Here is a 22243-nt window from a genome sequence, read left to right as displayed (position 1 = left end):
GAAGTGGAGAAAATAGAAAGAGAAGGCCTTTTGAAATATAAAGAGAAAAAAGAGAATGAGTTAAAAGAAATACCCTTTATATGCAATTATAGCACAGATAATTATAAGGTTAGGAAGATAGTATCGAAGTTCTGGCCCATCCTTCTGCAAGATCCTACAGTAAAAGAATTCCTCCCAGAAAAACCTCATTTTATCCACAGAGGAGTTAACAATCTCCGTAGCACCTTGACATCCAGTTTTATAAAAGAAAAAAAGATCAATAGAACATTCCTAAACACAGAAAAAGGGTTTTATGGGTGTGGGAGCTGTTTAGCATGCAGGAGGACTACAAATAAAAAAAGACACATAAAAAGTTTTAATAACAAAGACGGAACAGAATACCAAATAAAAGATCTTTTAACCTGCTATTCCAATAATTTAATTTATTTAATGATATGCCCTTGTGGATTATACTATATTGGCAAAACCACAAGGGCATTACATATCCGTATAGAAGAGCATGGTAGAAACATTACGAAGGGTTTTGAGAACCACAGTGTGTCCGCTCATTACAAAAGATATCATAATTGTGAAACAAAGAACTCCAAGTTTTTAGGTATAAAAAAACTAGAAAGGGATTGGAGAGGAGGGGATTTTAATACAAAGATGAGCCAAAATGAAATGGAATGGATTTTTAAACTAAACACCTTAATCCCCTATGGTCTTAACGCAGACTTTGAAATGTGTCATTTTTTAAAATAAAGATTTTAGGATGATAGGTTTTAATGGATAATGTTATTATACTTATAGCCTTTATGGAAAATTTGTTTAATCACCTCCCGCCTTTTTTTTTTAACATAAATCACTTCACGCCTTCTTTTAATATACCAATACCACGAAATGTGTAGAAGATGGTTTTATTATTGTTTGGTCGATTTTAAGTAGGACCTGTAATACATATAAAAAATTTTTTTGTTTTTTTTAGTAATGTTGCAATATAATTGAAGTAAGGGTCGTAATACACGTTTTAACTATACATAAAAATGTTGTAATAGATCTCACCCTCTATAAGAAACTTTAATCCCTTCCCAACACGAATGTGCAATATATAAAAATAACATAAAAGTTTAAGTGAATATATGTGAGTTAGAAGAGAAAGATCGACCTTGTATTCAAAGGAGTTTCTCTTCTAAAAAGTAGTTTTAATACGAGGAAGTAATCATATATTATTATGTGTACCCATTTTCCCGTTGCTATGCCAACCGATACACACAGAGACCGCGAGTGCCGAGCGCAGAATGATGACGTATCGGCACGCAGACGGAAACCGGAAGTAACAAGTGGTTTAGGAAACGAACTGAAAGTGAGGCTTGGAACGCAGGGCGTCACCGTTTCCATGGTGAACGCCCGCGAGTCAACAAGCCGGAAATCAATTACAGCACTCAAGAAGAGGTATTTATAGCAGGAGCCGGTCCAAGGAAGGAACAAAGATTTTCTTTCTCCAAAACACCAGTTGAAGAAGCCAGATCGGCGAAACGCGTCCTGGGGACCTTGTGAGAAAAGAGACTCATACATTGGACTTTTTAACCCACGAGTGGTATTTTATGTATAGATATATTTTATATTATTATTCTTTTTTATTCATGTGATACAATAAATTTCTTAATATTTTTCATACCACTTGTGGCATCTCCTGCTATTTTTACAAAGAAGGTTTGTAGTCCTTAACTACATACGCCCTAAGACCAGAGCCGATGTGGAAGGCTCTGGGTTTGTAAGTACAAATTTTATTTGTTTTACATCACCACTGGAACCTACAATACTGCACCATAGATGTCTGTGTTTTAATTTAGAGAAACCAGCAACAAAGGAACGACTGCCAAGAAGGGATAGGGTCGCCTTTACAGACCCTACAGGCGATCACAGTGAGCTATAATCGTTAGCTCCTGAAAGTGTGAGTGGGCATATTTTCCCCTTCTTTTATACACCACGTACTTATATTTATGGTATACACTATGTGTGGTTATTTTGCCTTTTGTTTTTAAGGTACAGCATACCTCAATTAGGACACCTGTATAAAATATTCCAAGGTAGAGGTATTGCTATATATTCCGCACTGTACATCACAAACTGTATATATTAGCGCTTCACCGTCACCCTTTTATACTTTGCCTTAAGATAAGTTTTTGGTGTTATAGCAGCTATATTTTGCGGTGTTATACAACAATTATCCACCCTTCCTAAAATAGCGCCAGTACACTCCTACTTCTTCATATTTCTATTTTTGGTATTTTTGCTTATCTTATATACCAGTCGTACTTGGCAGCTTAGGAAATAAAATGTCTTTATTTGATAGAAGAAACAAAAGTTATATGGATATGGAAACAGAGATAGCGAATTGGACAGAACCCCAAGTAGCAAGACATAAAATAGAATATAATAACGATGGGGAGCATTTGGAAAAACTACTACAAAAAGAGCTAAAAATAAAATGGGAAATAGCCACATTAGAAAAATATCTAAAAGAAGGCATCACTCCCAGAGGCCTAAGATATTTCAAAACCCCTACATTTGACAAAGATGTCATGAGTTTCATGGAGGAATGGAATTCTATGTTAGAGAATTTTTCTATAACCTCCATGAACTTGATAGTAAAAAGAAGAAAGGAATATCTAAAAGAACTAGACTTAGAAATTAGCAAAAACCAAAACGCCATTTTGAACACATTAAATCAAGAACAATTTGACCAAATGACACAAGACATAAAAGGAAATCTGGATAAACTAGAGAAAGAGGTAATAGAGGTAAAGAAGAGCAAATACCTTAGGGATATTAATGATTATAAAACCAAACAGGTTAGAACATTCTCTAAATACAACTTAAAAAATAAAGAAGTAGCAAATAAAGAAGCCCGGGAAAATCAACCAAAATATCAAAAACCTCAGTACAGAGAGGACACACAGAATAAAATCTATCCAAAATATAGAGAATATAGACCCCTTAGATATAGAAACGACCAGGACCAACAGCCCTGGAATAATTGGGCTAATACCAGACCAAGAACACAACATGCATACAATAGAGATAGATATGGGTATAACATGAAATACCACGCACAAGAATACAATGATAGGAAGCGAGTACATGAAGAAGCCCCTAGAGAGAGGAGAAGACCTACATATGAAGAAACACAACAAGAAGAGTATAGGAAAAGATATAGACATGAAGGAGCAAGACCAAAAGAAGGGACAAGAACCAGAGGAGAAATGAGGGAGATTCCGAATCAGAGGCATACTACCCACCAACAAAAGAAAGAAGAATCAATACAAACCAGCAATAGATTCCAAGTTTTGGAAGACCTTGAAGAACAGGATTTTTGGAGGAACAAAGGAAAGGGAAGGTACAAGAGAGAAGAAATACAAGAAAATACAACACCTTACAAAAGGAGAAGGAATTCAAGCCTAGAGGTACAAGAGGAAGAAAACACGCCAAAGAAAGAAAGACGAGAGAGGATACAGAGGATCTAACTCTCCTTAAAGGCATTTTTAATTTAAGTCAAAAGACACTTACAGAATCTCATAAAAAAGTTTTAATGAAGGGACTAAAATTTGCCCCTAATAAACCGCTTAACCAGTTTGACTTCTATGTAGACCTGAATAAATTTAAGAGAAATATATGTCTAAAAAAATATTTTATAAAAAACCCTATAGAATCACAGTATAATCTAGAGGAAGAAGCAAGGTATACTAAACTAAAAGATAAATCCTTGTTCTTTCCAAAACACATGGTCTCTGATAAAATGACTACCTTTGAGACCATGGTGATGACGGAAATAAGGAAATTAGAAAAGGGGAATAATTTTAACCACAACTTAACACTTCAAGAGAAAAAAGCCCTGAAAGATCTAAAAATGGATACCAATCTTGTCATTAAACCAGCCGACAAAGGGGGGGGGATAGTTTTAATGTCTAAAGATTTTTACCACAAAGAAGCAGAGAGGATTTTAGGAGATGAGCATACATATAAGAAATTGAATTCAAATCCCAGTAATGATATGAATCAGGTCTTTTTAAATTTTTTAAATAAAGGTCTAGAACATAATATACTGAATGAAAAAGAGTACAATTATCTGAATATTAAATACCCCAAAATACCTGTATTTTATTTCCTCCCTAAAGTCCACAAGGATACCCTCAACCCCCCAGGGAGACCGATAGTGGCAGGGATAGACTCAATTTCTAGCAGATTATCCCATTATGTGGACATACATTTACAACCCCTAGTGAAAAAAACTACCTCACACATAAAGGACACTATAGCGGTTTTAAACTTTTTAAAAAATTGCAATTGGAATTCTAAGTGTTTTTTAGTTACAAGCGATGTTTCTGCGCTCTATAGCAATATCCCACACGAGTATGGATGCAACGCAGTGAAATATTTCCTCAACAACTTTTCAGCTATGACAGAAGCTAAAATAGATTTCATCATGGAGGGTATAGAAATTATCCTCAAGAATAACTTCTTTTGGTATGGGGAGGAATTTTTTCTGCAGGTGAATGGGACGGCCATGGGGACCAAGTTCGCCCCCAGCTATGCGAATCTATTTATGGCCCATTGGGAAAATGTTTTTGTATATGGCCCGCATAGCTGGAGGCAGAACTTGGTCACCTATGGCCGTTACATCGACGATATTTTTTTTTCATCTGGGAAGGAGAGGAGAAGGATCTGATCCAATTTCTGGAACATCTCAACAACAATACATGGGGGATAAAGCTCACAAGTGATTGGAGCAAGTCCCAAGTAATCTTTTTGGATCTGGAAATATACATAGAAGAAAATGAGATCAAAACCAAGAACTACTTTAAAGTAGTAGAAGCCAACAGTTACATAGGGAGGGAAAGCTGCCATTTCTCCCCGTGGCTGGAGAATGCCCCTAGAGGCCAATTCCTCCGTATACGTCGAAATTGTACTGACCTCTCAACCTTTGAAGAGCAATCCGATAGAATCAAACAGGATTTTGTGGAGAAGGGTTACGAGGAACCCAAACTAGAAACCACTAGAAAAGAAGTGGAGAAAATAGAAAGAGAAGGCCTTTTGAAATATAAAGAGAAAAAAGAGAATGAGTTAAAAGAAATACCCTTTATATGCAATTATAGCACAGATAATTATAAGGTTAGGAAGATAGTATCGAAGTTCTGGCCCATCCTTCTGCAAGATCCTACAGTAAAAGAATTCCTCCCAGAAAAACCTCATTTTATCCACAGAGGAGTTAACAATCTCCGTAGCACCTTGACATCCAGTTTTATAAAAGAAAAAAAGATCAATAGAACATTCCTAAACACAGAAAAAGGGTTTTATGGGTGTGGGAGCTGTTTAGCATGCAGGAGGACTACAAATAAAAAAAGACACATAAAAAGTTTTAATAACAAAGACGGAACAGAATACCAAATAAAAGATCTTTTAACCTGCTATTCCAATAATTTAATTTATTTAATGATATGCCCTTGTGGATTATACTATATTGGCAAAACCACAAGGGCATTACATATCCGTATAGAAGAGCATGGTAGAAACATTACGAAGGGTTTTGAGAACCACAGTGTGTCCGCTCATTACAAAAGATATCATAATTGTGAAACAAAGAACTCCAAGTTTTTAGGTATAAAAAAACTAGAAAGGGATTGGAGAGGAGGGGATTTTAATACAAAGATGAGCCAAAATGAAATGGAATGGATTTTTAAACTAAACACCTTAATCCCCTATGGTCTTAACGCAGACTTTGAAATGTGTCATTTTTTAAAATAAAGATTTTAGGATGATAGGTTTTAATGGATAATGTTATTATACTTATAGCCTTTATGGAAAATTTGTTTAATCACCTCCCGCCTTTTTTTTTTAACATAAATCACTTCACGCCTTCTTTTAATATACCAATACCACGAAATGTGTAGAAGATGGTTTTATTATTGTTTGGTCGATTTTAAGTAGGACCTGTAATACATATAAAAAATTTTTTTGTTTTTTTTAGTAATGTTGCAATATAATTGAAGTAAGGGTCGTAATACACGTTTTAACTATACATAAAAATGTTGTAATAGATCTCACCCTCTATAAGAAACTTTAATCCCTTCCCAACACGAATGTGCAATATATAAAAATAACATAAAAGTTTAAGTGAATATATGTGAGTTAGAAGAGAAAGATCGACCTTGTATTCAAAGGAGTTTCTCTTCTAAAAAGTAGTTTTAATACGAGGAAGTAATCATATATTATTATGTGTACCCATTTTCCCGTTGCTATGCCAACCGATACACACAGAGACCGCGAGTGCCGAGCGCAGAATGATGACGTATCGGCACGCAGACGGAAACCGGAAGTAACAAGTGGTTTAGGAAACGAACTGAAAGTGAGGCTTGGAACGCAGGGCGTCACCGTTTCCATGGTGAACGCCCGCGAGTCAACAAGCCGGAAATCAATTACAGCACTCAAGAAGAGGTATTTATAGCAGGAGCCGGTCCAAGGAAGGAACAAAGATTTTCTTTCTCCAAAACACCAGTTGAAGAAGCCAGATCGGCGAAACGCGTCCTGGGGACCTTGTGAGAAAAGAGACTCATACATTGGACTTTTTAACCCACGAGTGGTATTTTATGTATAGATATATTTTATATTATTATTCTTTTTTATTCATGTGATACAATAAATTTCTTAATATTTTTCATACCACTTGTGGCATCTCCTGCTATTTTTACAAAGAAGGTTTGTAGTCCTTAACTACATACGCCCTAAGACCAGAGCCGATGTGGAAGGCTCTGGGTTTGTAAGTACAAATTTTATTTGTTTTACATCACCACTGGAACCTACAATACTGCACCATAGATGTCTGTGTTTTAATTTAGAGAAACCAGCAACAAAGGAACGACTGCCAAGAAGGGATAGGGTCGCCTTTACAGACCCTACAGGCGATCACAGTGAGCTATAATCGTTAGCTCCTGAAAGTGTGAGTGGGCATATTTTCCCCTTCTTTTATACACCACGTACTTATATTTATGGTATACACTATGTGTGGTTATTTTGCCTTTTGTTTTTAAGGTACAGCATACCTCAATTAGGACACCTGTATAAAATATTCCAAGGTAGAGGTATTGCTATATATTCCGCACTGTACATCACAAACTGTATATATTAGCGCTTCACCGTCACCCTTTTATACTTTGCCTTAAGATAAGTTTTTGGTGTTATAGCAGCTATATTTTGCGGTGTTATACAACAATTATCCACCCTTCCTAAAATAGCGCCAGTACACTCCTACTTCTTCATATACGTATACATCACTATATGTATACCTATATATAAATAAAAATAATTGTAAAAAAATTATATACATATATATACATATATATATATATATATACACACACGTGTATATATAATAATTTTACATATATATTTATGTAATAATTTTACATAATTAGGTCCTTTTATTAATTACAATTTGCAGGACCTGCCTAACAACCCAGGCCGAAAGTATAGGGAATTTAATTTGCTAGCACTATATTTAACCCTATAACTTTCTAAGACACTATAAAACCTGTACATGGGGGGTACTGTTTTTCTCGGGAGTCATCGCTGAATACAAATATTTGTGTTTCAAAACCGTAAAATTTATTACAACAATGATATCGTCAGGGAAAGTGAAATTTATTGCATTTTTCGCACACAAACGGCACTTACACTGACGATATTTTTGCAGCTCCCTCTGTCAGCTCCCAGTGTAAGTCTCGCGAGAGCCGCGGCTCTCGCGAGACTTACACTGGGAGCTGACCGAGGTGCTGAACGGACGCCGCAGAGGAGGAGAGAGCAGACAGGAGCTGCAGGAGAGGTAAGTAAACTCTCTTATAGCCCCCACAGCCCCAGTCTGTATTATAGCAATGCAAATTGCCATAATACAGACTATTGACTCGAGTATAAGCCGAGTTGGGGTTTTTTAGCACAAAAAATGTGCTAAAAAACTCGGCTTATACTCGAGTATATACGGTACATTTTTTTTGGTTCACAACTTGTACATTTGGCTGCAGTCTTAAGGGGTTAATGTTGTGGCTGATAAGTTTATGTTTCATGTTACTTATTTGCTTTTGTTTTCTTTTAAATATTTTTTTGAGAACAATCATTTATATAACTTAATTTACAAGAGTTTGCTTTTTTTGCATTAGTATGCAAAATTACTATTTACTAGCATAACTGCCAAAATGCCAAAACAAGAATTTTGATTAGAGCAACCACAATCCTCTATTCAATGAATGGTATCATAGTTTATTGGATTTAAATGTTATGCCTAATATGACCAGCCGTACAATACCCTTGGTACGGCTAGTCATATTAGGCATAACATTTAAACCATAACATGTGTAATTAACCCGTTGCCTCAGAGGGGATATGATTACATTATACAAATATATTTGTGGCAAATACAAACCATTGTGTGGAAATCTATTAACAAACAGGACTTTACATAGGACACAAGGTCATGCATTTAGACTGGAAGAAAGAAGATTTAGTCTAAGGCAAAGGAAAGGTTTTTTTACTGTAAGAGCAATAAGGATATGGAATTATCTGCCTGAAGAAGTGGTTTTATCAGAGTCCGTACAGATGTTTAAACAGCAACTAGATGCATACTTGCAAAAACAGAATATTCAAGGATATAATAAAAAAAAATAAAAAACAAAGGATTAATCTGACTGCCATTCTGGGGTAAAAGCAAAACAAATATGAGGAAGGCTGAACTTGATGGACACATGTCTCTTTTCAGCCTATGTAACTATGTTACTATGTAACCCTTTTAATGCAACAGCATAATATGCTGATCTTTTCCTTGGTACTGAAAGAACAATAAAACATATAAAAATAAATGTATTTATTTTTAAAAAGGGAGCATTGTCACGGTAATATACCCCAACACGCAGGAATAGTCCAGATAGTCAAGAGACAAGAAAACAGGATTCGTCTTACCGGACCTTAGAATGGCCGGACTTAGACGAGTACAAGAAAAGACAGAGTCCAAAACAAGCCGAGGTCAAGGGGACGGAGAGACAGCGTAAAGTAGAACAAGCCGGGGACTGGTACACAGGAGAGCAAACCGGCGGAGATACAAGCAAGGATAAAGAGAAAGCGGAGTCAGGAACAAAGCCAAGGTCAAGCACCAAAAAAACAACTGAACGCAACAAGCACTAAAGGGAACTGAACAGAAACCACGATAGGGCAAGGTGCAAAGGAAACAGGTGAGTATAAATACCCTAATGTTCACTTTGATTGGCCCCTGTCATATCCAAGCCCCCAAAACGTGAGTGTATGGGGAACGAGGCATGACAGGGGCCAATGGGAGACTGACTTTAATTTTGTCTCCCACTGTCCCTTTAAGAGCGTGCGGCGCGGGACTCGCGGAGAGACTCGCAGCGCGCTCTTAGTGTCAGGCGGGACACGTGACCGCTTCTCGCGGTCACTGCCCGCCTGACTGATCTCGTCGTTGGATGAGCCGCGCGCGGCTCGTGCAGGAGCAGGACCGCGCGCGGCGAGAAGAGCGGACCCCGGCCGGCCCCTGGAGAGGGTAAGTACTGCTACAAGCATCCATTGAAAGACAAAAAGAGAGAACGGAGTCTGTCCTATAGCGCATAAATATACAGGGAGTGCAGAATTATTAGGCAAATTAGTATTTTGACCACATCATCCTCTTTATGCATGTTGTCTTACTCCAAGCTGTATAGGCTCGAAAGCCTACTACCAATTAAGCATATTAGGTGATGTGCATCTCTGTAACGAGAAGCGGTGTGGTCTAATGACATCAACACCATATATCAGGTGTGCATAATTATTAGGCAACTTCCTTTCCTTTGGCAAAATGGGTCAAAAGAAGGACTTGACAGGCTCAGAAAAGTCAAAAATAGTGAGATATCTTGCAGAGGGATGCAGCACTCTTAAAATTGCAAAGCTTCTGAAGCGTGATCATCGAACAATCAAGCGTTTCATTCAAAAGAGTCAACAGGGTCGCAAGAAGCGTGTGGAGAAACCAAGGCGCAAAATAACTGCCCATGAACTGAGAAAAGTCAAGCGTGCAGCTGCCAAGATGCCACTTGCCACCAGTTTGGCCATATTTCAGAGCTGCAACATCACTGGAGTGCCCAAAAGCACAAGGTGTGCAATACTCAGAGAAATGGCCAAGGTAAGAAAGGTTGAAAGACGACCACCACTGAACAAGACACACAAGCTGAAACGTCAAGACTGGGCCAAGAAATATCTCAAGACTGATTAAGGTTTTATGGACTGATGAAATGAGAGTGAGTCTTGATGGGCCAGATGGATGGGCCCGTGGCTGGATTGGTAAAGGGCAGAGAGCTCCAGTCCGACTCAGATGCCAGCAAGGTGGAGGTGGAGTACTGGTTTGGGCTGGTATCATCAAAGATGAGCTTGTGGGGCCTTTTCGGGTTGAGGATGGAGTCAAGCTCAACTCCCAGTCCTACTGCCAGTTTCTGAAAGACACCTTCTTCAAGCAGTGGTACAGGAAGAAGTCTGCATCCTTCAAGAAAAACATGATTTTCATGCAGGACAATGCTCCATCACACGCGTCCAAGTACTCCACAGCGTGGCTGGCAAGAAAGGGTATAAAAGAAGAAAATCTAATGACATGGCCTCCTTGTTCACCTGATCTGAACCCCATTGAGAACCTGTGGTCCATCATCAAATGTGAAATTTACAAGGAGGGAAAACAGTACACTTCTCTGAACAGTGTCTGGGAGGCTGTGGTTGCTGCTGCACGCAATGTTGATGGTGAAAAGATCAAAACACTGACAGAATCCATGGATGGCAGGCTTTTGAGTGTCCTTGCAAAGAAAGGTGGCTATATTGGTCACTGATTTGTTTTTGTTATGTTTTTGAATGTCAGAAATGTATATTTGTGAATGTCGAGATGTTATATTGGTTTCACTGGTAAAAATAAATAATTGAAATGGGTATATATTTGTTTTTTGTTAAGTTGCCTAATAATTATGCACAGTAATAGTCACCTGCACACACAGATATCCCCCTAAAATAGCTATAACTAAAAACAAACTAAAAACTACTTCCAAAAATATTCAGCTTTGATATTAATGAGTTTTTTGGGTTCATTGAGAACATGGTTGTTGTTCAATAATAAAATTAATCCTCAAAAATACAACTTGCCTAATAATTCTGCACTCCCTGTATACGCAAATGTAAATAAATAAACAGTTAAAAATAATAAACTTTATTAAGTAGAAAATGAAAACTTAACCATATACAAAGGTAAATGGGTGAGGGAGGTGTATGGTGCAATGCACCTAAGTAGAATAAATACAACTTCCTAACTGGGTAGGTAGGTAAAAATTGTTGACTACAGGGTACCTCAGTGGTAACAAAGTCCACCAATGGGAATGTCAAATCGCACTGGATACAGATATCATCTAGTCTCTAATCGAAGCAATCCCTGATACGTTGCTATCTCCGAAATGAGAGGGACATGTGATGATAGGTATCTATAAAGGGTGATACCCCTAAATGAGTGTACCGGTAGTAACAAAAACTACAGTAAGTCCGGCTGCCACAAATAGTTACAGAGCGAGTAAATATATACAGTAACACTTTGGTTAAATAGAAACGCCAATAGTGATGGGCAGCGAAGATACCGTAGTACTAAAATGGAAATACAATGTGGCGAAATTGATAAGTACAGCATTGCTGTCTCGAGAGTGCTGCAATGGTAACAGAGTCCACCTACAGGGGTATATATGATAATGCTCAATGCTATTATCGCGGAGTTCATTTCTAGTGGGAGCAATGAATGATAGGTTGCTACCCCAAAAGACAGAACCGCCTGTGATAATTTGCATCAATAGAGAGCAGTGCTGATGAACAAATGTTCCTAAAGCAGCCAAAATAAAATTAATCTGGATGCCACAAGTGTGACTAAACTCTGAAAGGCATCAAATAGGTAACCGGGTTTCCCCCAGAAAAGAGGTTGAAGGCCAGTGTGCATAATACTCTGTCCAGTTCGCCCTCCTGTTTTCTATGAGCTGTGTCATGAAATCCTTCCGTGATGTATACTTAATCACAAGGGGTCATTGTGGACCATCAAAAATTATCATACGAAACAGGATATCAATAGAAATTAATGGTGCCTTTGTGGGTACCAGGTATAGGAAAGTCATGTAAAAGGAGGACGAGAGAGAGTGTAATGCTATGTACAGATATACTAATAATCCGTACAAATTAAGCCTTATAGTAATAGTATGGGGGACAACCCCGGAAGTTTCCTAATTCCTATAGGATGCCAGGGAGTTTTATAGTTCCCATTAAGGTCTATGAAATAACCTATGCAATGCCCTGGTCGGCAAGAGGGGTCCTGTTCCAAACAAAGGGCTATCTAGCGATATGAGTAGGTTTAAATCAAAATTGATGTACAATAGCGTCTGAGAAGCCGGGTGAGTGTCTAGCCCGGAGTTGGTGTCTATAGCCGATGTTGGATAAAGGTCTCCCAACTGTCTGGTCCAGTAGGATGGGTAGGAGTCTAACCCGAAGTCGGTGTCAGTAGACGGAATTGGATAAAGGTCTCCCAATTGTTCCCATCCATTGGTTCTTTTATCTTTAGAGATGGCTAACAAAATCTGTTCTTTAGATATATTAATATTTTTAAAAAGCATGTGATGAATACACCTATTAACCAGGAAAGGCCTGATAAATGGAAGACTTAATGAGGTAGAGTGCTCCACTAGACTCTTATGTAGCGTTTCTTCTCATGCATCTTCCCTCCAAAAAGCGTTTACCTGGCAGAATTCAAAGTGGTTCAAAACCGCAAACCGAGTTTTCCGAGAACTGCATGGTCACCTCATGCAGAAAAGAGTTCCATAGCATTTGAGGCTAAGTCCTGCTGAGGGGACCGGGAACCCACAAAGTTCTCATGCCGAAATTTGTTTTATAGCGGTCTCGGCTAAGTACTGCTGAGGACTATTTGGCAGCTTGGTTCATGCGAACAGCCACCAGAGAGCTTGCGTTTGGTTCCATTTGCATGAAGGGAAAGTGCTGAACCAGGGGCAAGCTTCGAATGGCTGGGCAGGTTAACTCCCAAACAGTGTCCCAGACCTGGACCATAGTTGGTAGGCAAAAGGCCAGCTTCCGCACTCCTCCAGGAGTCCATGGCAAAGGTACATGGGAATGAGCATTTGTCACACCCTTCACTCCAGGGGGCCATGCCACACTGCTGACCCCTGTGACCATGAGCCGCCCAAAGATGGGGGCACTGAGATGGCACCCCCAAAGAGTAGGCACCTGCTTATCTGGGTGGCAGGTACCTACTCTGCCGATACATACAGGAAGGGGTTAGGAGGACAGGATGTAGGCGAGGGAGGCTGATCTGGCAGTTTGTCTCTCCTTCCTTGCACGCCCTCTGTGATGCCGGCAGCCGCAATATGATGTCATTCCATCCCTGGCATACTAAACAGCGCGCGGGAGGAGTGATGAACTGCCAGAGTACAGCCCCCCACTGAACTCCAGGGAGAGGACCCACACCAGCTCTCCAAAAGGTAGGGAGGGCTTTGTTACGGTTGCTTCCAGGCTGGCTGGAAGTTGGACCATAGAAAGGGTGCTCCTAGCGCTCATCAAAGGACCATCAGCACCATAGACACCATAACTACTGCATAGACACCATAAGTACTGGAGACTCCATAAACCGCTGCTGCTGGGCTAGGATCTCGCTGTCTGCTACCCACCCTAGACCTACGACCAGGCTCCAGGTTCCAGTAGGTGAACCTCTTCCTTCTGCAGTGCAAAGCAGGATCAGGAACAAGAGCTCTTACAAGAGCTCAGTAGCTAAAGGAGTATGAAGAGCATAGCAATCCCTGTAGTGATTATAGCTGTCCCCTACAAACATGAGTCAAGGCTGCAAGTTAGAGGGTCAAGTCATTCTGTTTATTGGCACCCAAAGGGCTTTCTTTTATGCAGGTTTCCCTTAGATAGGACCACCCACAGGGTTTTACAAAACAACCAATAGCACACGTACATTACAGAAAACACTCCCAGCAATTACACACAAAATCCTCCCCTCTGACTGTGATATAAGTCTGTTACACAATGGGTTAACATAATTATCACAGACAGGAAAAATACAGTTTTTATACATACACTGTGACTTTTAAAATATACATCCAATCTTCAAAAATTACATCTTTGAACTCAGCACACTTTAAACATAAACACTCTCAACAATCATACAAATCCCTTCAGTAGATCAAAAGTTAGACAGAAGTCCTTTATGACCGACCGCAAGCACATTTTCCTGCCCAAAACAGTTCCATAGATTTGGGCTGTGCGGTCGGTCTATTTCAGGCTGAAAAATTGACTTCGAACGGGACTTAGTCTCTGCAGCTGAAAGTTCAGTGTAGGAGAAGGTAAGGGTCAGCGGTGTTCGGTGAAATGTGTAGCCGATTTCAGTTACATGAATTTGGCTACACATACCGCTGACCTCGTTCGAATGAACAAAGATGGCCAACCGCCACGTGTTCGTTTGCACGAACTGCGGCCACCCAGCGTTCGGCAATTTACCTACAGCAGGCTCCAAGCCTGGGAGGTAAATTGCCTGCAAACTTCCACTTCTGGGTTGTCCGCCTGTGTTGTACTTGGTTCAGTAAGCCCCATTTACTGAACCAAGTGGGAGAAAGCCAGGAACAAGTTATTTTACAGGTCTGGGTATACAGTCTTAAAGGGGCATTGTTCACCAAAGTCACAATATGTCCCCAGACGGTTCTTAAAGCGCCATACACACCCAATAAAAGTCCATACGTTTTTAGGGGCACAATCTCCCAGGGGCTGGCAAATAGGCTTCTCCACAACCCAGGGAAGAAGGGCAATTTGTCATTTAAAGGACCAGTTACAAATGGCAGTTTGTAACAGGCTTCACACATTTTAATTAAATTGTGAGAGTATGCAAGAACGCATGTGTGTCTGCCAGTGTATGTGTGTGTCTGACAGTGTGTTTGTGTCTGTCAATGTGTGTTTGTCTGTCTGTCTGTCAGTGAGTGTTTGTATGTGTCTGTCTGTCTGTCAGTGAGTGTGTGTGTCAGTAATTGTGTGCCTGTCAGTGAATGTGTCTGTTTATTTGTATGTGTATCTGTCTGTATGTCTGTCTGTCAGTAAGTGTGTGTTTCTGTCCGTGTGTCTGTCTGTTAGTGTGTGTGTGTCTTCAGTGAGTGTGTGTGTCTGTCAGTGTGAGTGGGTGCGTGTATCTGTCAGTGAGTGTGTGTGTATGTGTGTGTGTCTGTCAGTGAGTGTTTGTGTTTATTAGTGTGAGTATGTGTGTCTGTTTGTTAGTATATGTGTCTGTCTGTGTGTGTGTGTGTGTGTGTGTGTCTGTTAGTGTGTCTGTCTGTCAGTGTGAGTGTGTGTGTCAGTGTGAGTGTGTGTGTCTCTCTGTTAGTGTGTGTGTATGTGTGTGTGTGTCTGTCAGTGTGTGTGTCTGTCTGTGTCAGTGTTTGTGTGTGTGTGTGTGTGTGTCTTTCTGTCAGTGTGTGTGTCTGTTAGTGAGTTTGTGTGTGTCTGTGGGGGTGGTGGGAGAGACACATGGAGGGGCCTGGGGTGTGGGTGAGAAACATGGAGGAGTTGGGAGAGACACATGGAGGGATTAGTGGGTGGGAGAAATACTTGGGCATGGGAGAGACACATGAAAGGGCTGGGGGTGGGAGAGACACACGGCGTGTTGAAGAGACACATTGAGGTGCTGGAGGGTGAGACACATGAAGGGACTGGGGGGGGAGGATGAGACGTGTGGAGTGGCTGGGGGTGAGACTTACGGGGGGGCCCAGTGCAATTTTCATAACAGTGCCTGGTGTTTTCTAGTTGCACCTTTTTATATTGAGCTTGATAGATTAACACCTAACCATATACTTATTGTGACCAAGTCCATTAATGTTTAGGTATTTGACTTGGAGATCCTTTTCCATGTTTTTTGTTATGCTAAAAATGCTATGGAAATGTTGCTGCTTACAGTAGGAACTTATTTTTGGCATCATGTATTCTATGCATTTACACAAGGAAAATCTATATTGTGAAAGTGCCGAGTTACTCTAAAAAGTTAGCGTATGAGCCTTGCTAGTGAGTTTCTTGGACCTTCTTAAAGATTGATTAAAATAACGTTTCCTTCCAGATATACAATTTTTACGGTGCTTAACAAATCAGCCTGCTCTTATTAGTTTGTAGTGAGAAAAAAAAAGATGATAATGTATTTATGTTTCGCTGCATTTTATTCTGAAGCATTGCAAGATGATATGATAAATACAGCTTCTATAAGGTTGGGTGAAATAGTCATCTTCGACTACTATTTACAATTTTGCTCTACTAACTATTTTGTCTTCATAATGTTGTACACATATAATATTGTACACATGTAGTTGCACATATTTGATCCAACATATGCTGCTACTTGGTTCAATTCCAGTACATTTAAAAAACCTGACTTGATGTGCAAGTATAATAGCATAGGGTAGAGCAGGGGTCCCCAAATGGTAGATCCCCAGATGTTGTGGAAATACAACTCCTATGATGCTTTGCATGCGTTTAAATGAAAAAGCTTTTTCACTCGACCAGCAGGTTGAGTGAAAAAGAATCAGAGAGTAGAGTACCAATCTATCCTGGGCATGAACCCTGTAGATTAGACAACTACAATACGTTGAAACATTATGTTTAAAAAATAGGTAAATATTGTATACAGCATACCATAAAGTACCAAAATAGTGTACGAGTCTAGTTAAGGGAGGGTTAAGACTAAAATCAGTAAATGTGTATCATATCAGGCTTTTTTAAAGCGGCACTGTCATGCCGAATCCCGTTTTTTTTTTAACCCCCCTCCTGCCCCCACTACATCCAATTGACCCCCTAGTCACCCCCAAATGCCCCTAAGCCCCCCAGATTACCTATTTTTAAATCTGTATCTTCTGCCCCGATCTTTATTCAGGGCGCCGCCATCTTTGTGTGGGTAGGTGAAGTCCCTGTGGGACACGTCATCTACCCACACTACACAGACTGTGAGATTCCCGCACATGCCCAGTGAAACACCTGGACATGCGAACGGGAATTTCATCTATTCATTCATTCATCAGACAGACGAATGAATGAATAGAAAAAATCAGATGAACAAACTAACACTGAGTATCAGTGTTAGTTTGTTCGTTCAGTTTATTACAAGGAGGGAGCTACCGGCGTGCAGCTCCCTCCTTGTAATATGTAACTATAGAAGCGGCAGGGAGCAGTGCTCCCCACCACTTCATAAGCCCCCCAGGTCCCCTCCTCACTCTATGGGGGTCAATATGACCCCCATAATAGGACAAGGGAGATTAAAATCTCCCCAATACCCCTACTCGCTATACCGCGAGTAGGGGCATGTCCACTAAACAGTGAGCAGCCTGTGGCTGCTCACTGTAAAAAAAAAAAAAAAATGGTAATAAGGGGGGGACCTACTGTCCCCCCCGCCCCCACCCCTGCGCGGTGGGTGGGGGCCCTAATAAAACAATAAGGGGGGGGGGGACCTTCTGTCCTCCCCCCCGGCCCCCACCCCTGAGCGGTGGGTGGGGGCCCTAATAAAACAATAAGGGGGGGGGACCTATTGTCCTCCCCCCCTGGCCCCCACCCCTGCGCGGTGGGTGGGGGCCCTAATAAAACAATAAGGGGGGGGACCTATTGTCCTCCCCCCCTGGCCCCCACCCCTGCGCGGTGGGTGGGGGCCCTAATAAAACAATAAGGGGGGGGGGGACCTATTGTCCTCCCCCCCCCTGGCCCCCACCCCTGCGCGGTGGGTGGGGGCCCTAATAAAACAATAAGGGGGGGACCTACTGTCCTCCCCCCCGGCCCCCACCCCTGAGCGGTGGGTGGGGGCCCTAATAAAACAATAAGGGGGGGGACCTACTGCCCTCCCCCCCTAGCCCCCACCCCTGCGCGGTGGGTGGGGGCCCTAAATGAACCCCCCCCCCATCAAGGTGACTAGGGGTCCCAAGCCCCTAGTCACCCCCCACCCAAAACATTCTATCCCCTACCTACCCCCCTCACCCTAAAAATAGTGAGGGGGGAATAAAATAACTAACCTGTAAAAAAAAAAAAAATTAAACTTACCATTTGACGTCTTCTTTTTTCTAAATTCTTCTTACTTCAGCCCCCCAAAAGGCCAAATAAAAATCCATAAACCCGTCGCACTTTAAAAAAAAAAAAAAAAAAACCGAGCGCAAACAAAAATTAATCCATCTTCACCCATGGAGGGCTCCGCGCAGACTGAGCTCTGCAGGGCGGGGGAAGGCTTATAAAGCCTTGCCCCGCCCTGCAATTAGGCTTAGAACCCAATGATTGGTTGGTTTAAGCCAATCAGAGTGCTCTGTGTCATTTTACACAGCGTGGGAAAATTCAAAAGAACTTTCCCACGCTGTGTAAAATGACAGATCACTGTGATTGGATGGTTTTCAAGCCATCCAATCACAGTGCTCTGTGTCATTTTACAAGCGTGGGAAAATTCCAAAGAACTTTCCCACGCTTGTAAAATGACACAGAGCAGTGTGATTGGATGGATTTCAAGCCATCCAATCACAGTGCTCTGTGTCATTTTACACAGCGTGGGAAAGTTCAATTTTCCCACGCTGTGTAAAATGACACAGAGCACTGTGATTGGATGGCTTGAAATCCATCCAATCACACTGCTCTGTGTCATTTTACAAGCGTGGGAAAGTTCTTTGGAATTTTCCCACGCTTGTAAAATGACACAGAGCACTGTGATTGGATGGCTTGAAAACCATCCAATCACAGTGATCTGTCATTTTACACAGCGTGGGAAAGTTCTTTTGAATTTTCCCACGCTGTGTAAAATGACACAGAGCACTCTGATTGGCTTAAACCAACCAATCATTGGGTTCTAAGCCTAATTGCAGGGCGGGGCAAGGCTTTATAAGCCTTCCCCCGCCCTGCAGAGCTCAGTCTGCGCGGAGCCCTCCATGGGTGAAGATGGATTAATTTTTGTTTGCGCTCGGTTTTTTTTTTTTTTTTTTTAAAGTGCGACGGGTTTATGGATTTTTATTTGGCCTTTTGGGGGGCTGAAGTAAGAAGAATTTAGAAAAAAGAAGACGTCAAATGGTAAGTTTAATTTTTTTTTTTTTACAGGTTAGTTATTTTATTCCCCCCTCACTATTTTTAGGGTGAGGGGGGTAGGTAGGGGATAGAATGTTTTGGGTGGGGGGTGACTAGGGGCTTGGGACCCCTAGTCACCTTGATGGGGGGGGGGGGGTTCATTTAGGGCCCCCACCCACCGCGCAGGGGTGGGGGCTAGGGGGGGAGGACAGTAGGTCCCCCCCCTTATTGTTTTATTAGGGCCCCCACCCACCGCTCAGGGGTGGGGGCCGGGGGGGAGGACAGTAGGTCCCCCCCCCTTATTGTTTTATTAGGGCCCCCACCCACCGCGCAGGGGTGGGGGCTAGGGGGGGAGGACAGTAGGTCCCCCCCCTTATTGTTTTTATTAGGGCCCCCACCCACCGCGCAGGGGTGGGGGCCAGGGGGGGGAGGACAATAGGTCCCCCCCCTTATTGTTTTATTAGGGCCCCCACCCACCGCTCAGGGGTGGGGGCCGGGGGGGAGGACAGTAGGTCCCCCCCCTTATTGTTTTTATTAGGGCCCCCACCCACCGCGCAGGGGTGGGGGCCGGGGGGGAGGACAGTAGGTCCCCCCCTTATTGTTTTTATTAGGGCCCCCACCCACCGCGCAGGGGTGGGGGCCGGGGGGGAGGACAGTAGGTCCCCCCCCTTATTGTTTTATTAGGGCCCCCACCCACCGCGCAGGGGTGGGGGCGGGGGGGGGACAGTAGGTCCCCCCCCCCCAATCTTTAACCCCCGCGTAGGGGAGGGGGGGTGTTTATTGTTTTTTTTTGTTTTGTTTTGTTTTTTACAGTGAGCAGCCACAGGCTGCTCACTGCTTACTAGACATGCCCCTACTCGCGGTATAGCGAGTAGGGGCATATTATTTACTAATACTAAGTAATTTTTACTTAGTATTAGTAAAGTTGGCTGAAAGACCAATTCAGGTCTTTCAGCCTTTTAGTAGATAGCTCCCTGATACCGTGGGAATTAGGGAGTTATCTACTAAGCGGCTGCAAGATGCAGCCACAGCAATGAATAGGATCGGAGTTTCATTCATTAGAATGAAATTCCGATACAAACAAAGTACCGAATTGCATCCTAACACCAATGGAGAATTCTGTTAGGATGCAATTCGGCAGTTTTGCCGGCGTTCTGTCTAAGTGACAGGACGTTTGGCAATACTGACAGGAAGCATTGTGGGAACTGGGAGGAAAGCTAGGGATCATGGGAAAATTGCTCTGACCAGCGGAAATGAAGCACACTTTGCTCCTCCGCTGGTCAGAGCTGGTCAAGCGGAGGAATCCCATAAGACAAAGAGTCCCTACTTTGTCTTATGGTTTTAAAGAAAACTAAAGGAGACAGGAAGAAAAGAAGAACAGATCCTGAGAGAGGGGTAGAAGAGGAAGAGATTGAGGAAAGGTAAGTTCGGCATGACAGTGCTGCTTTAAGTTGTGCCTCAGATACACTAACTGAAATAGACAAAATAAGAAAGAGCAGATAAGGAGGAATTAATCTAAGAGAACAGTACAATTACCACTGCCATTACCCTTCTGTAGCTACCCCCGTACACTATTTCGTACTTTATTTTATACTGTATACAACATTTACCAGTATATAACATTTACTTAGTGTTCCACCATTTTCTAGTTTGCATACATTTAGAATTACCTTAGAATGACAAAGCATCATGAAAGTTGTATTTTTAAATCATCTGTGCATCTAATTTTTGGGCCCCCCTTGGGTAGACCATGGCTTGCCAACTTTAGTAAGCAATGGCCATACATAACCATGTGTACAATTTAAAGGTCTGTGGGGGGCGTGGCTAACCGCCGAACTTAATGGACGCACATTAAACCTGCTCCTCCGGACCCACTTACAATCCATTGCAATCGGAGAACAACAACTGATATGACCAACCCAAAAAAGCACCCTCACACCCAGGGGCAATCGGGGAAGACGCCTAATGCGAAATCAGGATCTTTAACCCGTTACATTAAAGAAAACACTGACTGGGTGATGGAGGCCGCGGCCGCGGCCTCGAGTATGGAGGGGGCAGAATCTCACTCGGGCTCTCAACCTCCCAGCCCTTACTACTCAGAAAGCTCACAATCAGCAGACAAGAATTATGATATGGACATCAGGCAATTAATAAAGAACTTACCTTCAAAAACCGACATCCAACATATGCTGGGCAAGCTTGAAGTTTCCTTCCAATCCAAAATGGAGGAGATGGGCTCAGAGGTCCAGCAACTTAACCTGCGGGTTACAGAACTAGAGGAAGAAAGGGATGTGTTACCAGCTCAAATGACCAACATTTCAACTACTTTAGACTCCCACATTCAAAACTGGGCATCAACACAACGACACATAGATGACCTCGATAACAGAGGTCGCAGAAACAATCTGCGAATCAGGGGGATCCCGGAGACCCAGGGAGAAGACGTCTCTGTACTACTTACAGAACTCTTCAACCTGCTATTGGGAGCTCCTAATGAAAATCTAATACTACTGGATAGAGCACACAGATCGCTTCGCCCCAGAGGTCTGACTCAAGATGCGCCAAGAGATATCATCTGCAGGCTCCATTGCAGGCTACTGTAAAAGAAAACGTGGTGAAAGCCTTAAGAGATACCTCACAACCACTGCTTTTTCACAGCAACCCAATACAAATTTTTCCGGATCTTTCGTGGTACACCCTCCAAGCGAGGAGAGCTCTCAAACCTATAACGGAGCTTCTAAGAAACCGTAACATAAGATACAGATGGGGATTCCCATTTGCGCTAGTAGTGGCATCAAAAGGGTCTGTGCATTCTATTTCATCTATCCTAGACGTACCACCTTTTCTCAGAGCCCTGGATCTACCGGACACGCCAGTCATAGACTGGAACTCTCCCCCGTCGAACCAAGACACACTGCACTCCCCACAACGGCAGAAATGGATCACACCGGCTAAGAAGAGGCGCACCGACCAGAGGTTCATTTCTCCGAACCGAAGGCATATGAATACTCCTCTCACTCATACTCCTTGACGAATGCAGCCCAAAATCGGTCCTCCAGATCAACCTGTACAGACCTAATCCACCATGATCTCTGCATTGGACTTA

Source organism: Pelobates fuscus, chromosome 4, assembly GCF_036172605.1.
Source record: "Pelobates fuscus isolate aPelFus1 chromosome 4, aPelFus1.pri, whole genome shotgun sequence".
In the NCBI taxonomy this organism is placed as follows: domain Eukaryota; kingdom Metazoa; phylum Chordata; class Amphibia; order Anura; family Pelobatidae; genus Pelobates; species Pelobates fuscus.
Note: the sequence above shows the minus strand (reverse complement) of the source record.